A 20,322-nucleotide genomic window follows, 5' to 3' on the forward strand; every position below is an offset into this window, starting at 1 on the left:
CTTATGGTTTTTTTTTTTTTTTTTTCAATTTCTTTTTCCTGCTATTCGGTTCAATGCATTGTTATATCTGGCTGCTTTACTTTTTATCTGCGTCACTGGGACAAGCTTTATAAATTTGATAGTGGTTGAAAAATCAAATTTTCCATGAACAGTCTCTGGTTAATCTGGTTATTGGCATGCTTTAGGAAACTTAAGGATTGAAATTGTGGTTAGAGAGAGATAATTTGATCTTTCAACTTTCAATCAGACCTGTCTTCTGGTTAATTGCTGCCTGATGACATCCATTATTGTCAACTTCAGAGAAATATTTATGCAATCGCTATCTTGTTGAGTCCATATCTATTTGCAGAGGTCAAGTTTCTATATACATAGCAATTATAATATCCGCGAGCATGGTGGAGAAGTTTGTGTTGTTTTAATTTTTTTGCAAAATAGTAAGGTTGTTGCTTCTAAAACCAGGGATGATTCTATGCGTTAGAATTAGCATTCGCACTTGTACGAGCTCGGTAGAGACCTTCCCGCGACAAGTATGGAAAATGATACACTTATAACTATTTTTTGTAACTTTTATACAATCATGTTTTAAATGAAGGATATTTTGTAAAATAACTTATAAAAATAACATCATTTTACACAAATATTCTCATTTTAACACATGGTTGTATGAAGATTATAAATTTTGCCAAAAATTTAGTGGTCTGATGGCATATAGTCTCGTTCTCGAAATAAAAATTTTGGATTTGAAACTCATTAGAAAAAACTCAGCAAACTTTTGTTGAGCGCCCAAAAATTCAGTCCATTATAGAATGGCCTTTTGGGTAAAAATTCTTTCTGCTTCATCATCCATAAAAGAAATCGGGTGAGTAGCTTTCAAAGAAGGAAATGAAAGAAATATTGGGCTTACACTTACTGATGGATCATTTCATGCGCATCCCAGTGGGTCACGATAATGTTGCGGGTGACTCAAAAAAAAAAAAAAAAAAAATATCGGTTTATGGGGATAACCGATAGGTAATTAGTTTTAAAAAATTCAAAACTAGTGTTACTAATTCGGCCCTAAATTTTGTTTTAAACTAGACCAAATTGAACCAGTTATAACCCTAATTGCAAATAGTTTTTTATTGATTGAGTTGGGCTTTTTTTTTGTTTAATTAATTGAACTATGGGAAGTCTCAGTTTAGTGCTTCTAAGGTGAAAAGAAGTCTCATTTCTTTTCTCTGGCCACCTTTCCTTGGTTTTTGAGCTGCGCCTCTCCAGATCTCCCATTCTTTGGAGCTAATTGAGCGGAACGAGCGGAGTATACGGAGCGAGTATTCTATTCGGGCATGCGAAACTCAAAGTGGAGTGTACGAAACGAAGTAGTAATTACCCTCCGGGGGCCGGGCGAAGATCCCAATGTCTTTTTGTCAACTCATGCGTAATCTTTCATGTAGATATGAAGTACGTATGTATCCCCAGAGACGCGGAGTAGAGCAGTTTGGTTAGCTCGCAAGGCTCATAACATGAGTCACGCAGGTTGGGCTCTGGTTGGTGTAAAATTTTAGGGAACGAGAAAGACTAAATTTTTTTAAAAGTTTAATGAACTTTTGTTTTTTAATTGTAGAATTTGCTATTGAACAAGGTGGATTATCCGTGGATGTGATAAAAAAGGCATTTCATGTCACCGAGGAGGAATTTGTGCATTTTGTAAAACGAGCATTGCCAGCACAGTCACAAATTGTAGATGTGAATATTGGTTAGAAAAATATTGACATAATATAATTGTCGGATGAACAAATTGTAGATGTGTTTGTTGGTTCCTTAAATTATTATATATATGATTGTAGAGTAGAAGAAGAATTGGCAAAATGTGTTTATTGGGCATGGTGACAAAAGTATAATGTTTGCTTATTGGTATGCATTATAACAATCATGCTTATATTATATGTAGAGGAAGATGTAGATGAAGATGCCAACCTACAAAACCTTATGATTTCTTTCTTCTTTTGCTTTTTTATTTTTTTAAGATCGGTCATGACTTGACTTGTATGGGGCAATACACCACGAATGATCTCAACACTCTAAGCATCAAAGACTGTTTTGTAATTATAAGCTTTAAATATTCTTTATGGTTGAAATTTGAAAAAGAGATGGATATAATATATATGAATTGCAGTATTGGATTATATTTATAATAGTTTCTACAATGTTACATACATATATTGTGAACATCACATACCATACTTATTTTCTAAATACGGGGATTTAGATCTCCTAGAGTTCATGTTTTTATTGAATATTTGTTGTTTAAGGAATCTATTCATATAATTATAAATGTTGTCAAAATTAATTATATGTATCTCTCACAATCTAAATCCTAAGTTGAAAGTGAAATGATATTTACAATCTTAGAGCGTGTAAGTTTTGTGCACTCTCTTTGAAAAAGTTGATCCAAATACCTAAATTAAATATATATATATATATAATTATCTTAAGAAAAAATATATTTAGAAGCCTGATTTTTTACACACCAGTACATTGATGACATGGAAGCTTTCCATATCAACTATACTAAAAAATTATTAATGTTTTAGTTTTTTAAAAATTATAATAAATTTCACTATAATTAGTGTGCTAATGCACCGACTTATATATAGCACAACTTTTATTTTAATCCTAATTCAACTATGGGGCTCAATTAGTGGTAGAATAATAATACAAAGTACGCACCATTAAACAAGGAGAATAAGTGCGTTTGGAAGTTAAGAGTATTTCAGATCATTTGTAAATAGTAATAAAATAATTTATGAATTATGATAAAATAATAATAAATTATTTATGAAGAGAAATGTTACATTTTCAAAGAGAGTATATAAAAATAAACTCACAAACTGATATAATTTTATGTGATCTGTTAAATTTATTTTATAATAAAAGTAATCTTATAATATAATGTATTGCATCAAGTTACATAAGCTTGTTAATTTATTTTTATGTAATCTTTTTATAATTTACAAATAACAATAAATTATTTATAAATAATAATAAAATAATTTAAGATGATCTAATACATAAAATAATTATATGTTATGGTCCACTTCTTATGTTCCGTCCCAACAACCATTAAACTTTATTTTTAATTGAATTCCACGTCTGCTCGTTTTTCACATTTTTTTTATTTAAACGTTTTAAACCTTCCTACCAACCGAACAAAAAAAAACAAAAAACAAAAAACAAAAAACAAAAAAAACCTAGAGGACTGTTACCACGGATTTGTCGTGAGCCCAATCAAAATAATATAAAATAAAAGATTAATTTATTTTTTTTGTCTTATAATTTCCACCCCATCATATCTCTTATAATCACAAAATAAAGTGTTTTGAGACAGTCAAACACACAAATGAAGTGATGACTGGTTGTAAGGGACATTAGAGCATTCTCATTTAATTCATATTCTCATAAAATTTTCTATAATTTAACTTTTAATTACATTTTTTTTAATTAATTTTTAAATTTTATTTATCTTCTAAAAATCTCTTACATCTCATTTCTATCCATATTTTTATTATATTAAATAATATTTTTCTATTTTTTTATTATTTTTTTCTCTATTCCATTTACAATCTTAACTATTAACTCTTTTGTCTTATTATCTTCTTTTCAAATATCAATTTTTACTAAATATTTATACGATTTTGATTATACAATACAGTATTTTTTTTTCAAACCGAAATTCGCATGATAAAAATAGTAATTTTTTTTAATTAGTGCATTTTCTAACATGATGACCATTTTTTTTTTTTAGTGCTCTTTAACAGTTTCTCTAATGGTAATACCTTGTCACATATTAATGATAAAAAATTTTTGTCCTTATGTAATGGTCATATTTTTCGTTTTTTCTCCAACGGTAATATTTTTTGTATTTTTTTTAACGATAACTTTTTTTTGTCTTCTCTCAAATTGTAACATTTTTTGTCCTACATGTAACGATAACTTTTTTCTCTATAAATACGCATATTGCTAGCATTCACATTTTCACAAACTCAAGTCTCATTTGATCTATAAAATCGAAATTCAACAGTCTCCCCTGATCTCTCCCTCCCTTTATCAAATGGCTCGTACCTTCTTTCGTAAATTGTTAACATACGTATCCGCTGAAAATGATAGAGATGTTATTTTCAATGAAGAGGCCAATGTGTAACAGCCAGCTAAAAATTCAATTATGGAATTTCTATTGACTTTAAGAATCTAGTGAAGACCCCATAAGTTTTCATGAATTTATTAATCGTATAGGTTTTAGTCTAATCACATAGTTAGTGTTATTACTCACTATGATATCAGAAGTATGGAATGTCCAAATTAAGTTAGAAAAGTTTTAATTGGACACCTTAGCATTGATTTTGGCCAAATAATTTCATCCCCTACATGACTAATCAGATGTTTTTAAGAGGATCTAGAAGGTTCTAGAAGGAAAAAATCAAAGAGCTACCTCACTCTTCCAAGTATATACTCTACCATTAGAAAATATCTTGGGCTAATATTTGCGGATATTTTTTGGTAAAAATATATTGACCTGATTTTTGTAGATATTATTGGGTAAAAATATCTTGAACTGATATTTGTGGATATTTTTGGGTAAAAATATCTTGAGCTGATTTTCGTGGATATTATTGGGTAAAAATATTTTGAACTGATTTTTATGGATATTATTGGATAAAAATATCTTGAGCTGATTTTTGTGGATATTATTGGATAAAAATAACTTGAGCTAATTTTTATAGATATTATTGGGTAAGAGAGACCTACACTCAACCCTCACTCCAGCCTCATCCTCTTCCATATCTTGTGCATAAATCTCTCCAGTCCACTCTCCACAAAATCATCTTCCTTTATACATTTCATTGAATGAACACCAAATACTCTCTCGGACAGCTCTTAAGTATTCTTTTGCAAGCTCATTTCGAAGATTTTGTAAGTATTTTATCATAAAGTCTCATTCATACAAGTTGTTTCTTTTTTAGTCTAGTTTATTTGGATATCTTATTTGTTCCATTTGAAAATTATTTGGTCAGTAAAATATTATTTAAACTCTAGAAAGGTCATTCTGGAAGATAAACTGGAGAATATGTTGTATTTTAGAGTTTTTGACCAAGCTAATGGATAGATCTTGGTTCAAAATTTTTATGGAGTATTTTTAACATGTGTATATGATTATTGGTTTAGGATTTGTTGCATGATTAAAGGTTTTGATGAAATATTTTTTTAGATCTAGAAACTTAGAAACTGGAAGAGGAAAAACAATTTCTGTTTTGAAAAAATTTAAATTTTTGGTGGTTTAAACCTATTCCAATGGTTTTGATAATTTTATTGGAGGATCCTAAACCTCTTATATACATATTAGAATATTATTTTAAAACTTTTTTATGTTAGTTTCAAAGATATGAAATATTATGCAAAGAGATGTTCGGATAGGCCAAAGTGTGGATGTCCTTGGCTCAATTTATGTTTTGGTTAATGTTTAACCATGTGATCTTGAATTAGAAGTTTATATATGTTTTAGGACATCTTTTTAAATCATGTGACCGTTTAGTTTGAAGATCACATCTTTATAAGTTATAGATCAAAAGGTTAATCAAAACAAGTTAGAAACAAAAATTAATGGAAATAGCATATGAGAATTTCGGCCCTATGGAATTTTAATAGTTGTGATTAGTTTTAAATTTTTCTAAATTAATATTTGAGTTTAGGATAAAATTTACATGAGACATAAATTTTGGTGACTTTTGGAGTTAGCATGCAAAATCTTTAAGTTAAGGGTAAAACGGTCATTTTCCTACATGTAGAGGGTAAAATGAAAATTTTACTCTTTAAGTTAGTATTTTTTCATATTTTAAATTATTAGTGATTTAGTTCTAACTTTTAGAATCACTAATTACAGTTCCTCGTGATTGCACTTGAGCTTTTATAAGAAACGCGGAGATCGAGGTAAGTTAGCTTTTAACTTACTAGCAGTTACTGTGTATGTGTGCTAAGTAAAGGAACTACAGTATATGTATGTGTGTTATCATATATGTCATGCCATGCCAAGTTATCACATATTTTGTCTGTTACACAGAATTTATTCTGTCATAAGTTTTCATCTATTACACAAGATATTCTGTCACTTATTACTATATATTGCAAGTACATCATGTTAAATATGCCATCTATTACACGTATGTCATGTCATGTTCACTGTTGCAAGTATGTCATGTTAAATATGTTGTCTATTACATGTTATGCCATGTTACCAAATGTTTCTATTTCAAGTACGTCAAGTTATGCTTTGATTACTTATGTATGGGGTCACAACAATTGTGACGTATACACTAAGTGAGACATAGTAATTGTGACACGTAGAATATATAGGGCCATAACAACTGTGGAATATGTATTTAAGCAGCTAAAGAATAAGTTCAGTTCACGTTTCAATTTAAGTTATGTCAGTCATGCAATGTTGTACGTCAAGTTATGCTTTGATTACTTATGTATGGAGTCACAACAATTATGACGCATACACTACGTGAGATACAACAATTGTGGCACGTAGAATACATGGGGTCACAACAACTGTGGAGTATGTATTTAAGCAGTTATAAAATAAGTTTCAGATCAAGTTTATGTTATGTCATGTTATGTTCACGTACATATTATGTTCATGTTCAAGTTCATGTCAAGTCAAGTTCAGTTCACGTTTCAATTTAAGTTATATCAGTTATGCTATGTTGTGCGTCAAGTTATACTTTGATTACTTATGTATGGGGTCACAGCAATTATGACGCATACACTACGTGAGACACAACAATTGTGACATGTAAAATATATGGGACCACAACAACTGTAGAGTATGTATTTAAGCAGTTAAAGAATAAGTTTCAAATTACGTTCATGTTAAGTCAAGTTTCAGAACAAGTTCATGTTAAGTCAAGTTTCAAATCAAGTTCAGTTCACGTTTCAATTTAAGTTATGTCAGTTATGCTATGTTGTACGTCAAGTTATGCTTTAATTACTTATGAATTTGATTATACATTCATGCTTTTACTTTCATCCATGCATCATTAGCCTGTGTGGAAGGTTTTTTTTTTTTTTAATTTACTGATATTTGTAATCAAATCTCACTTTGAAAATTTAGAGGGTAAAATGAAAATTTTACTATTTAAGTTAGTATTTTTTCATATTTTAAATTATTAGTGATTTAGTTCTAACTTTTAGAATCACTAATTACAGTTCCTCGTGATCGCACTTGAGCTTTTATAAGAAACGCGGAGATCGAGGTAAGTTAGCTTTTAACTTACTAGCAGTTATTGTGTATGTGTGCTAAGTAAAAGAGCTACAGCATATGTATGTGTGTTATCATATATGTCATGCCATGCCAAGTTATCACATATTTTGTCTGTTACACAGAATTTATTCTGTCATAAGTTTTCATCTATTACACAAGATATTATGTCACTTATTACTATATATTGCAAGTACATCATGTTAAATATGCCATCTATTACATGTATGTCATGTCGTGTTCACTGTTGCAAGTATGTCATGTTAAATATGTTGTCTATTACATGTTATGTCATGTTACGAAATGTTTCTATCTCAAGTACGTCAAGTTATGCTTTGATTACTTATGTATGGGGTCACAACAATTGTGACGTATACACTACGTGAGACACAGTAATTGTGACACGTAGAATATATAGGGCCATAACAATTGTGGAATATGTATTTAAGCAGCTAAAGAATAAGTTCAGTTCACGTTTCAATTTAAGTTATGTCAGTCATGCAATGTTGTACGTCAAGTTATGCTTTGATTACTTATGTATGGGGTCACAACAATTATGACGCATACACTACGTGAGATACAACAATTGTGGCACGTGGAATACATAGGGTCACAACAACTGTGGAGTATGTATTTAAGCAGTTAAAGAATAAGTTTTAGATCAAGTTTATGTTATGTCATGTTATGTTCACGTACATATTATGTTCATGTTCAAATTCATGTCAAGTCAAGTTCAGTTCACGTTTCAATTTAAGTTATGTCAGTTATGTTATGTTGTGCATCAAGTTATACTTTGATTACTTATGTATGGGGTTACAGCAATTGTGACGCATACACTACGTGAGACACAACAATTGTGACACGTAAAATACATAGGGTCACAACAACTATAGAGTATGTATTTAAGCAGTTAAAGAATAAGTTTCAAATCACGTTCATGTTAAGTCAAGTTTCAGAACAAGTTCATGTTAAGTCAAGTTTCAGATCAAGTTCAGTTCACGTTTCAATTTAAGTTATGTCAGTTATGATATGTTGTACGTCAAGTTATGCTTTAATTACTTATGAATTTGATTATGCATTCATACTTTTACTTTCATCCATGCATCATTAGCCTGTGTGGAAGGTTTTTTTTTTTTTTTTTTTTAACTTACTGATATTTGTAATCAAATCTCATTTTGGTAGTCACAACTACTATTCCTCCCGAATGGTAGATCTTGTTAGAGGACCTGAACGAGAATCAGGAGCTAACCAACTAGATACAGTTGACTGAGCGACGGTGCGACGTCAATGTTAATATAGTAGTTAACGTAAATTACTACTTGTACGATGGAGTTGTATCTCCAGTACTTTTTGGATCATAACCATTTTGGACTAGTGTTATGATCTTAGTTGTTCAATGGGTCTTTATGTATGAAGTATGTTTTAAACATTTGAGATATTTTCAATTTGGTGCATAGTATTCCTAAAAAAAAAAAAAAATTATCCGCTGCGAATATTGCATAATGTTAGATGCATGTTGGGAACATTACATCTTATATGTCATGAACGAGGGCAGGTAATCTTGTATTGCATGTCTCGACGCTTCAAATGTCCATCCAATCCCAAATGAAATTTGGGGGTGTCACACAATAGATAGTCATCTAGGCATCGTGGCAATCACCAACATCATAAGTTTATTTGACGTGATCATATTCAGGGACACGAGCACCTATTTCGCGATTATTTTTCAGAAAATCTAGTATATCCCTCGAATTTATTTTAGATGAGTCGTCCCCTATTTCTCCGTATTCTAAATGAGGTAGAGTCTTATGAGCCGTACTTCGTCCAAAGAAGGGATAATACCGGAAGACTCGGTTTATCTTCTATTCAAAAAATAACTGTAGTACTTAGAATACTGGCGTATGAGATTATTAGAAATTTTATGGATGAATATATACGTATTGGTGAAAAGAACCTCAATAGAGAGCCTAAAAAAAATTCTCTGAGACAATAGTAAGTATTTTTTTGGATGAATATTTGCGATCTTCAAATGCCAATGATATTTCCCGATTGCTTACTATTGCTGAACAATAGGGATTCGTAGGAATGTTGGGAAGCATTGACTGCATGCATTGGAAGTGAAAAAATTGTCCCGCAACCTGGAAAGATATGCATTTCGGCCACATCTGTGAACCAACTATTATTTTAGAAGTAGTTGCTTCATGTGATCTTTGGATATGTCATACATTTTTTAGTATGCTCGGTTCACATAACGACATTAATGTGCTAGAAAGATCTTTTAGTTTCACGAAACTTGCCCAAGGGCTTGCTCATCCAGTTAATTACACAATCAATGGCAACAACTACACTATGGGGTATTACCTTCGGACGGTATTTATCCCAAGTGGCAAACTTTTGTGAAGAAGATTCCATCACCATGAGGAAATAAGAAGAAAATTTTTGTGAAAGCACAAGAACCCGTAAGAAAAGATGTTGAACATGCATTCGGGGTGCTTCAACAAAGATTTACGATCATTCGTGAACCTTCCCGAATGTTCAAAGTGAAGGAACTAATAAATATAATGAAAGCATATGTTATTTTATATAATATGATCATTGAAGACAAGCTTGAAGATAGTGAGGGTCCGAACATTGAGTATGATCAACTTGATGATGAACTCCTGAAATTTTCGTGCAATCATATAACTAAGTTTACGGACTTCATCCAACGTAATCATCATATTAAAGACAGTTCGACACATCATCAGCTCCAAGCAAATCTAATTGAATATCAATGACTATTCTATTCCCAAAATTAGGCATGTCGCATTATAGTATGATATTTCCTTCATGTTAGTAGTGATTATTTTTGACTTAATCTCTGCTGCATTTCTATTTCCTTCATGTTAGTAGTGACTATATTAATGGTAATCAAATTTTATTTCGTATTTCCTTCATGTTAACAATGACTATATTAAAGGTAATTTGTAATTGTTTCTAAAATTATAATGGCCAACTTCCTTGCTTAAAAATATCAATTTACACAACAAAATTAAAATACAAAAGTTTAGTGAATCCATATACTCATCTATCATTGTTCGAAACATAATAAACAAAGAAATAAACTTTTTACAAAAATACAAATCAATCCAAATCTAGGCTAGTCTCGCCACGATTTCCCTCTGTAGTTGTTGGAAATATAACTGTTGCATTTATGACATGACACTCACGTCCATTATCATAATGCACTGATTTGCTTCCTTCTTCGTGAGCTCTACTTTCTAAGCTTCCAACCTCAATCTTTCGTCCTCTTGAAGGATTTTATTTAGCTCTTTTTCACGATCAATTATAAATCTTCTCGGCCTCCAACCTCAGTCTTTCATTCTCCCAATGTAATTTTTTTTCCTATTTTTTCTTGTCATACTCCATCTTCTCGGCCTTAAAGCGATAAAACTCTTTCTCCTGAACGTATGACTCATCCAAAAAAGTATACTTCACATTCCAGAGTTGGAAATTTTCCTCTGCTTGCCTACCTTGGGCTTTTGATTTTCTTTTCTCAGCTTTCCTTTCAATTGGTCGATCTAATTTGATCACTTCATTCTCCATCACATTATCCTTATCGAGATCAAAAATTAAATCAACCATAGCGCCAGAACATCAAGTTGGGGTCGGGGATGGGGACATCGTCGTCCTTCGCTTTGGATCCTCATTTGTGGCGCGCCAAATCCACTTAGGTTGGTCCTTCAACAGGTGGCAACAATGCTCGAACTAGAAGGAGCATTTCTCTAGCGATTGGTACATAACCTTCACCTGGTTAAACTTACATGTAAACAAAAAAATCCATGTTAAACCAATGTAGGAAAAAAATAAATTTTTCGTAAAACAAGTAAGAGTATGGAAGTTCTACCTTGTTTTGCTCGGTCATGCCACTTTGATTTAACCCTTCAACCTGGGTTAGTTTCCCACAAAATTTGTTTGTCGCCTTTTGAATAACCAACCACTGATGTATTAAAAACTTTATTGTCCGCTCATTTGTGGTTTCTTTAAATTGCTGGAAGTACTCAAATATTTTTTTCCAAAGTTGAAAGTGTTTTTGATATGTTCTCTGGATGGCATCAAGACTACGATTCAGCCATGTGGAGACAAATAACTTGTCTTCTTCGGAGATGAAGTTCGCACCCCTGACTAATTTCCTAAAGCCGATAGACTAGTTAGGAGATAGAGGTGAAGAGTCATCAAGGGTCATAGGAAATGTTCCATTTTGCCCACCATAAGTGGGGTCGAGTTGAGAATCTTGACTAAAGAGGTTGGTGAAGTACATATGTCTAGGGTCTTGTGAATCTGTCTCTCAAAAAATATTGAAATGTTAGACACGTCAATTTGAAGTTTGGGATTTAGTCGGGGTCGTCGGCTGCAACAATTGGTTGCCAATAATTGTTGGCCGTTCGGATTACCTAGCCATTAAGGAAATGACTATAAATTTTTCTTATCACCACATGTGGTTGTCATTATCACAGCTCAGGGGGTTTAGTTTACACATTATTTCTCTATCACAACATAATACAAAATAACAACCAAACAACATGCAAATCACAATAATCCTAAATAAGAGCATCTCCATTTGATTTATTAATATATCGAATATATTAATAAATAAAAAGGCTCAAAATGGTGTAAATATTAACAATATGCGTAAGCAAGGAGCTCAACATCAAATGACTGTAAAACCCCACCCGAACCTCGATTGCCCTTTGTGAAAAGTATCACAAACTGCAATAACTGAATTTTTGTGCATTTTTTGCTAAAAAATAAACGATTAGATCAAAGAAAAAGTAATTTTAATCATTCCCTTAACACAAGAACAACCTTGAGGCATTAGGATCCCATGTATTTTGGATTTTCTTATCATAATTTATCGAAGGCAGCATAAGTCACGTCTAACTACTGAGAAAATCAAAAACAGTACAAAAAGAAAACCAAATAAGATTCTTATTTACTGATCAACCAGAAAAAAAGAAAAACCAAATAAGAAACCTGAATGGGTAATCTTGGTTGCCAATTGACAACCAACTCCTCCCTTCTAAATATAATGCCCCCTCAACAGAGGTTCAGAATCAAAGCACGGGACAACTTTCTTAAATGATGAAATAAATTAATCAAAAGCAAAAGGCCTCAGCCATACACATAAATATTACCACTATCAAATCATGCTAGAAAGTCCCTATTCACTATTTGTTTTCCATCCCCACAAAGAAAAATGCAGCAAAATAGAATAAAAATCATGTGGGACTCCAAAAGTTTCATCCCAAACATAAGACATCTCAATGAAAAGACATGAGATTATGGCATAAGGTTTGTGCTTATTCAACTGGTAGGAAATTCAGAGTCTCTATGAATGGAATATGACACATCATCAGCTAAGCATGCACTAAAAAAATTGATGAATGATAAGAGTACACATGAAGCTTGAATATTTAAGAGAATGAAAGAGGAAGGCAGCTATAGTTGTGCTTAAAACATCTTCATTAAAAAATAAAATTTTGATAAGTAAAACATCTTGATAAAATAATATTGAATATGATATGAAAGTTAGCAAAAGATAAATCTAAGCAACAAATTACTATAAACCAACAGAAAAAAACAAACTCGTACAATCAAAAGTTCACTCTAGTTTAATAATTTTCATGCACAATCATATTTTGTTATACACATCAATTTTTTACCCATTCCCATCTTATTTATAAGCATTAACATAAATCACGTATATTGAATTCAACTATAGATCCTCAACAGCAGTAAAAAACAGCTAGGAACAATACTAGCAGGGTGATCATGCAACAATGCTCATACTTTCTCTTTTTGCTTTAGAGTCATAATGCACTCCAATCTATGTATTGGTTTATTATTTACAATAAAATCAATTAACATTCAAATATATCAACTAATGGAAGTAAAATTTGCATACTAGTGAAAGTGGAAAAAACCACAATTCACCACAAGGGAAAAAAAAAAAAAATACAATTCCAAGACACCAAGAGACATTCATAATCTAGCTCGAACTGCTACAATATAGCACATATGCAAATCTAAATCCAGGAATGCTTTTGTCCAACAATACTGGCCACCTGTACAAGAAAAAATTATACTCGTAGCTCACCCATTAGAAAAATTGTGTAGGTGTTTACATATAAAAATTGTGTTAAGTATGGTGTGTATATGTGTGTAAGCAAATCAATGTTTTCCCATTCACTAGTTTTTTCATTTATGTATGCACATGTAAAATATGTGAGTGCGTCTGTATCCATGCTTGCAGCAAGTGTATAAATAGACAACAAATTTGGAAAGCTTTGCTTTTTGAATCGTAGGTAGAGACAAAATAATTTCAATCAAAATGACAGAAATTGGATCAAAGCATCCCCATAACAACCAAAATTACGTTTGGTAGTTAATAAAATTAAAACATAAATCTTAGCTAAAAACCCAAAAAAAAAAAAACTTTCATTCAGTTAGCTAACCTTGCTTCATCTTCTTTTCACTATCCAAAAAAAATCGAGAAATTTAGTTTCATCTCCTATCAATTCCTCAGAAACCAAATAGACTGCATTTGTAATCAGCACAACAAAAAAGAATCAAATAAGAATGAAACTTAAACAAATAAACAAACAAAAAAGAAATCATTGTCTCCTTTCTACCATTTATTGAGCAACCAAAATAGAACAAATCAAAGAAAAGCTAAGAGATATCAAATTGATGCATAAACAAGGGGAAAAAAAAAGACGAGAGGGAGGAGACAAAGAGAGGATGAAAAGTAGAAGATGAGAAAATCAAGCAAACTGACTAAAAGGGAGATTTTCTAAGGATCTTACCCTAGATCGCAAAACGAAGTTCAAAAAATTAAAACACATACATATACAAGTATATAAAAATGCATGGATGGTTTGAAAGAGAGTACCAAATAATAATAAGCCGAACAGGGAGTAAAATGCATCAATCCTCAGTCTAATCTCAAGAGAAATAGGGAGGAAGAAAATAGGAGAAGAGAGAAATAGAGAAGGAGAGAGAGAGATGGAAAGAAAAATAGGCAAAAATAAGAGAAGAGAGAAATATGTTCAAATTCAAAGAATTAAGAATCACTTACAGGCAAGGAGAGGTTTACCGTTGGTGCTGTGTTGCAAGGGAGGGGGGGAGAAGAAGATGTCGGATGAAGGGGACAATCATTGGGGTGAGGGAGCGATGCAGATGTACAGTCGTTCCCCAAATATGGGGACCTTCTGTAGTACCTATAAATTTCATTATCATTTTAGGGATTGGGATGGAGTGAGGGTTTTCATGAAAACCCTAAAAGTTTCCCCAAATTATAAGGATAAGCAACGGATGTAGAACGGGATGCGAGTGCTTTGAGGGTTTTCATGAAAACGTAAAAGTTTTCCCAAATTATAAGGATAAGCAACTGATGCAGAATGGGATGCGAGTACTCTTATAAATTTCAAAATCTCTCCAAAAAATCTCAAATACCTTGGTCTTCCCCTAAACTTGGACAAGAGCAGCAAAACTTTCTTTAATGATATCTTGGAAAAAATTCAAAACAAGTTGACTGGCTAGAAAGTCAAACTTCTCTCGCAAGCTGGAAGAACCACTCTAATCAGATTTGTGGCCAGTTCTATCCCAGCCTATGCAATGTCTATCATTCTGATTCCCAAAGCCTTGTCAAATAGCATTGATAGCTCGTTTATGAGATCTTGGTGGGGTTTTGACCCCAAAAAATCTCATAATCTTACTCCTAAATCTTAGAAGTGTATTTGCAAGCCAAAATCAATGGGTGGCCTCGGCATTAGAATCACTTCCACCTTCAACAAGATGCTATTAAGCAAATTGGGATGGTCTTTCTTTTCAAAAAACGCAAGTATCTAGCATCTTGTCCTCTCGAATAAATATTTGAGAAATTGATCTTGGCCTGAGGTAAAAATCCATCCAAGTGATTCTAGATTTTAGAAATGTCTTGTTAAACAAAGGGATTTCCTTACCTCAAGCTTTTGCTATCAGATTAGTAATGGAACCAAAACTTTAGTTTGGCAAGATCCTTGGATACCATCACTTTCCTCTCCTATCCCAACTCCTTCATCTTGATCATCAAAAGGATCTGTCCCTCAGGGTCTCAGAATTAACTCTAGAGAGTCCAAGAAGTTGGAATACTCTGCTGCTTCAAGCCCTTTTCTTTGAAGAAACTATTAAAGAAATTGAAAGAATTCCTCTTGCTCATATGAGTTCCACAATTTGAGAGACAACATTAAATGGCTTTATTACTCTAGTGGAATCTTCTATGTTAAGTCAGCTTACGCTGCTCTTAATACTTCTACGCATATACAAGACAATTCCCATCCCTCACACACCTGGAAAAATATGTGGAAGATGCACATTCAAGATTGTCTTAAGTTGTTTACTTGGAAAGTCTTCAACAACATTCTTCCCACTAGGTCTTTACTGAATCCATACATTCCTCTTAATGGGGATCAACTCCTCTGCCCAATTTGTCTCTCCTCTAAGGAAACTACTTCTCACTTATTCCTCTCTTGTGCATACCCGAGAATTCTATGGAGACAGTCCCCTTGGCCTTTGGATATTGAAAATCTTACAGATCATAATATCACCAACTGGATTCTATCCATCATAGAACCTGAGATGAAGCTGCATTTTCCTAACCAAGAAGCCTACAATTTCCAAATCTTTGTTGTAATAGCAATGGACAACCTTTGGTTCTATAGGAATCAGATTACTCATGGCTCCCAACCTATCTCCATAAACAATTTTGTGAGTAAGGTTCTCAACAATTTCAAAGATCACAGCAAAGCTTGGGAAACAATTGATATCCAAAATAATCTTGAGTGGAACCCCCCTCCTTTAGGTTATATTTCAGTCTTATTTGATGTAGCAATTTGCCCTTTAAGGGGCATGGCAACAACAGTAAGAAGAGATCATTTAGGGGCTATAGTTGGCTGTAAAACAGAGTTTACTAGATCTTGCAATCCAAATTATGGAGATAGCTGCTTCCCTTGGAACTCGGCTTGCCTTGGAAAAACAGTGGAAAAATATTATTCTAGAAGGCGACTCCTAGGTAGTAATTTCAGCTTTGATAAACCACAACAAAGTTTCAGACTGGCTTATTGAAGGCTTTATTAGAGATGCAAAGATGCTACTTAACAAGTTCTGTGACGCCCCCAAATTCCGTTTGGGATCGGACGAACATTTGAAGCGTCGAGACATGCAACACAAGGTTACATGCCTCCGTTCATGACATATAAGATGCAATATTCCTAACATGTATCTAACAATATGCAATATTCACAGCGGATAAATTTTTTCTTTAGCAATACTATGCACCAAATTGAAAATATCTCAAATGCTTAAAACATACTTCATACATAAAAATCCATTGAACAACTAAGATCACAACACTAGTCCAAAATGGTTATGATCCAAAAAGTACTAGAGATGCAACTCAATCGTACAAGTAGTAATTTACGTTAATTACTATAGTAACATTTATGTCGCACCGTCGCTTAGTCAACTGTGTCTAGTTGATCAGCTCCTGATTCTCCTTCAGGTCCTGTAATAAGATCTACCATTCGGGGGAAATGGTAGTTGGGACTATTAAAGTGAGATTTGATTACAAATCTCAGTAAGTTAACAAAAAAACTTCTACACAAGCTAATAATGCATGGATGACAGTAAAAACATAAATGCATAATCAAATTCATAAGTAATTAAAGCATAACTTGGCGTACAACATAGTATAATTGACATAACTTAAATTGAAACATGAACTGAACTTAACTTGACATGAACTTGATCTGAAACTTGACTTAACATGAAAAATACATACTCCACAGTTGTTGTGGCCCCATGTATTCTACGTGTAAATACATACTCCACAGTTGTTGGGGCCCCATGTATTCTACGGAAACTTATTCTTTAACTGCTTAAATACATACTCCACAGTTGTTGTGGCCCCATGTATTCTACGTGATACAATTGCTGTGTCTCACGTAGTGTATGCGTCACAATTGCTGTGACCCCATACATAAGTAATCAAGATGAAACGTGACTGGAATACAAAATGACTAAAGCCCTGACGTAACATAACGTGACTTGAATATAACTTGAAATACATGACCAACTTGAGATAGAAATATTTCGTAACATTGCATAACATATAATAGACAACATATTTAACATGTCATATTTGCAACAGTGAATATTACATGACTTGACATACATGTAATAGATGGCATACTTAGCATGACGTACTTGTAAGGTACAGTAATACATGACAGAATATATTATGTAACATAAAAATTGACGACAGAATAAATTCTATATAATAAACAATTACGTGATAACTTGGCATGGCATGACATATATGATAACATACATACATACACTATAGTTCTTTTACTCAGCACACATACACAGTAGACTGCTAATAAGTTAAAAGCTAACTTACCTCGATCTCCGCGTTTCTTATAAAACTTCAAGTGCGACCACGAGGAACTGTAATTAGTGATTCTAAAAGTTAGAACTAAATCACTAAATATTTGAAATATGGAAAATACTAACTTAAAGAGTAAAATTTTCATTTTACTCTCTACATGTGGGAAAATGACCGTTTTACCCATAACTTAAGGATTTTGCATACTAACTCCAAAAGTTTCTAAAATTTACATTCCTCATGTAAATTTTGTCCTAAACTTAAATATCAACTCAGAAAATTTTAAAACAAAACACAACTATGAAGAACACACTATGACCGAAACATCCATAGGCCATTTCCCTTGATTTTTGTTGCAATTCCTTCCAACTTCAAAACTCATGCTTAAACCAAAATTTTGCAACAAACATCTTCTAATCCTAAGTTCAAAACCATACTTAAAACATCCATTTAGAAAAAGCTAATAATCAACACCAAACTTTTTTGTAAAAAGATCCAAGCACTTGAATCACAAGTTTTGACTTTAAATCAAAACATCTCCAAGAATTTCAAAAATCAAATCTTACTTCTAACATATTCATAATATCATCCTAACATCAACCATGCTTTAAATCATCAAACTAAAGTCACCAAAATCACAAAATAACATTTGGAGTTTTTGGTTTTACACTTAGTCCAAAAACAGAAACTTTTTCCTCAACTAGTTTTGATAAATCTCTTGATCTATGACTTATAAATATATGATCTTCAAACCAAACCATTACATGGTTTAAAAAGATGTCCTAAAACATATATAAGCTTCTAATTCAAGATCACATGGTTAGAAATTAACCAAAACATAAATTTAACCAAAAATATCCACACTTTGGCTTATCTAAATATCTCTTTGCATAAAATTTCATATCTTTGAAACTAACATTAATTATCTTCAAAATAATAATATAACATGTATATAAGATGTTTAGGATCCTCCAATAAAATTATCAAAGTCATTAGAATAGGTTTAGACCACCAAAGAGTTAAACTTTCTCAAAACAGAAACTGTTTTTCCTCTTCCAGTTTCTAAGTTTCTAAATCTAAGAAAATATTTCATCAAAACCTTTAATCATGCAAAAATCCTCAACCAATAGTCATATATACATGTTAACAATACTCCATAAAAATTTCGGACCAATATCTATCCATTAGCTTGGTCAAAAACTCCAAACTATAACATATTCTCCAGTTTATCTCCCAGAATGACCTTTCTATAGTTTACACAATATTTGACTGACCAAATGATCTTCAAATGTGACAAATAAGATATCCATGTAAACTAGACTAAAAAAGAACAACTTATATGAAGGAGACTATGATAAAACACTTACAACAGCTTCGAAATGGGCGTGCAAAAGACCTCCTAAAAGCTGTCCGAGAGAGAGTGTTTGATATTCTTTCAATGGAAAGTGTAAATGAAGATAATTTCGTGGAGAGAGGTGGTTGGAGATACTTATGGATGAGATATAGAAGAGATGAGGCTGGAGTTGAGAGTTGAGTATAGTTTTCTCCTACCCAAAATATCTATAAAAGATTATCTCATAATATTCTATCCAATAGTATATACAAAAAATCAACTTAAGATATTTTTATCTAATAATATCTATAAAAATCAACTCAAAATATTTTTACCCAATAATATTCATGAAAATTACCTCAAGATATTTCTTTTTATCCAATAATATCTACAGTTTTGAACAGACGTTTTGTCCGAAAATATGAAAAAATGTTATTGCGCTATAAGACTTTAAATAACCCTCCGAGTCTAATGGCACAAACCATAATACATTTTGATACTTCTAACTATCTCTAATAATCAAAAACACACTTCTGATACCATAGTAAATAATAATACTAACTATGTAGTTAGACAAAAACCTATACGATTAATGGATTCGTAAAAACTTATGGGGTTTTCACGAGATTCCTAAAGTTAATAGAAATTTCACAATTGAATTTCTAGCGGGCTGTTACAAGTTCAATGCATGGAAAGCAGTCAAAATTCATCGGACTCAGAACCAATACGCGCATTCCATTGTGCAATGGGTTTTTACAAACTTAATGTTTGGCAAAATACCCAGTATGAAGATCACATAATGTATTTTGAACTTCCACAGTGGAAATGATGTGCTTGGTATACCTTTATAATTTCTAGTCTTTATTTCTGTCTATGTCTATGTTATTTCAGTCTGCGTGCTTTGTATTATGGACCCCTTTGATTAATGCAAGTTACTCTCAGCTTTAAAGAAAAAAAAAGATGAATTTTATGATTATGATTAAATAAATGACAAATAGTATTAAATATTAATGTTTTAGCAAACTATTGTGTTATTATGTTATTTTAATAAAATAACAAAAAAAAAAAAAAACCAAAACGTTACTATGTTAAGATTTTCAGCTATCTAATCAAATTATTGTCTTCGATTATTTCCTAATTTACTCATATAATTTATATTTAGATTGTCCTGTTTTAAGAATTTTGTTTGTGTATTATTAATATTATCAATTGTACGAATTTGCAAAC

This window comes from Carya illinoinensis, chromosome 10 (genome assembly GCF_018687715.1).
Source record: "Carya illinoinensis cultivar Pawnee chromosome 10, C.illinoinensisPawnee_v1, whole genome shotgun sequence".
NCBI classification, from domain to species: domain Eukaryota; kingdom Viridiplantae; phylum Streptophyta; class Magnoliopsida; order Fagales; family Juglandaceae; genus Carya; species Carya illinoinensis.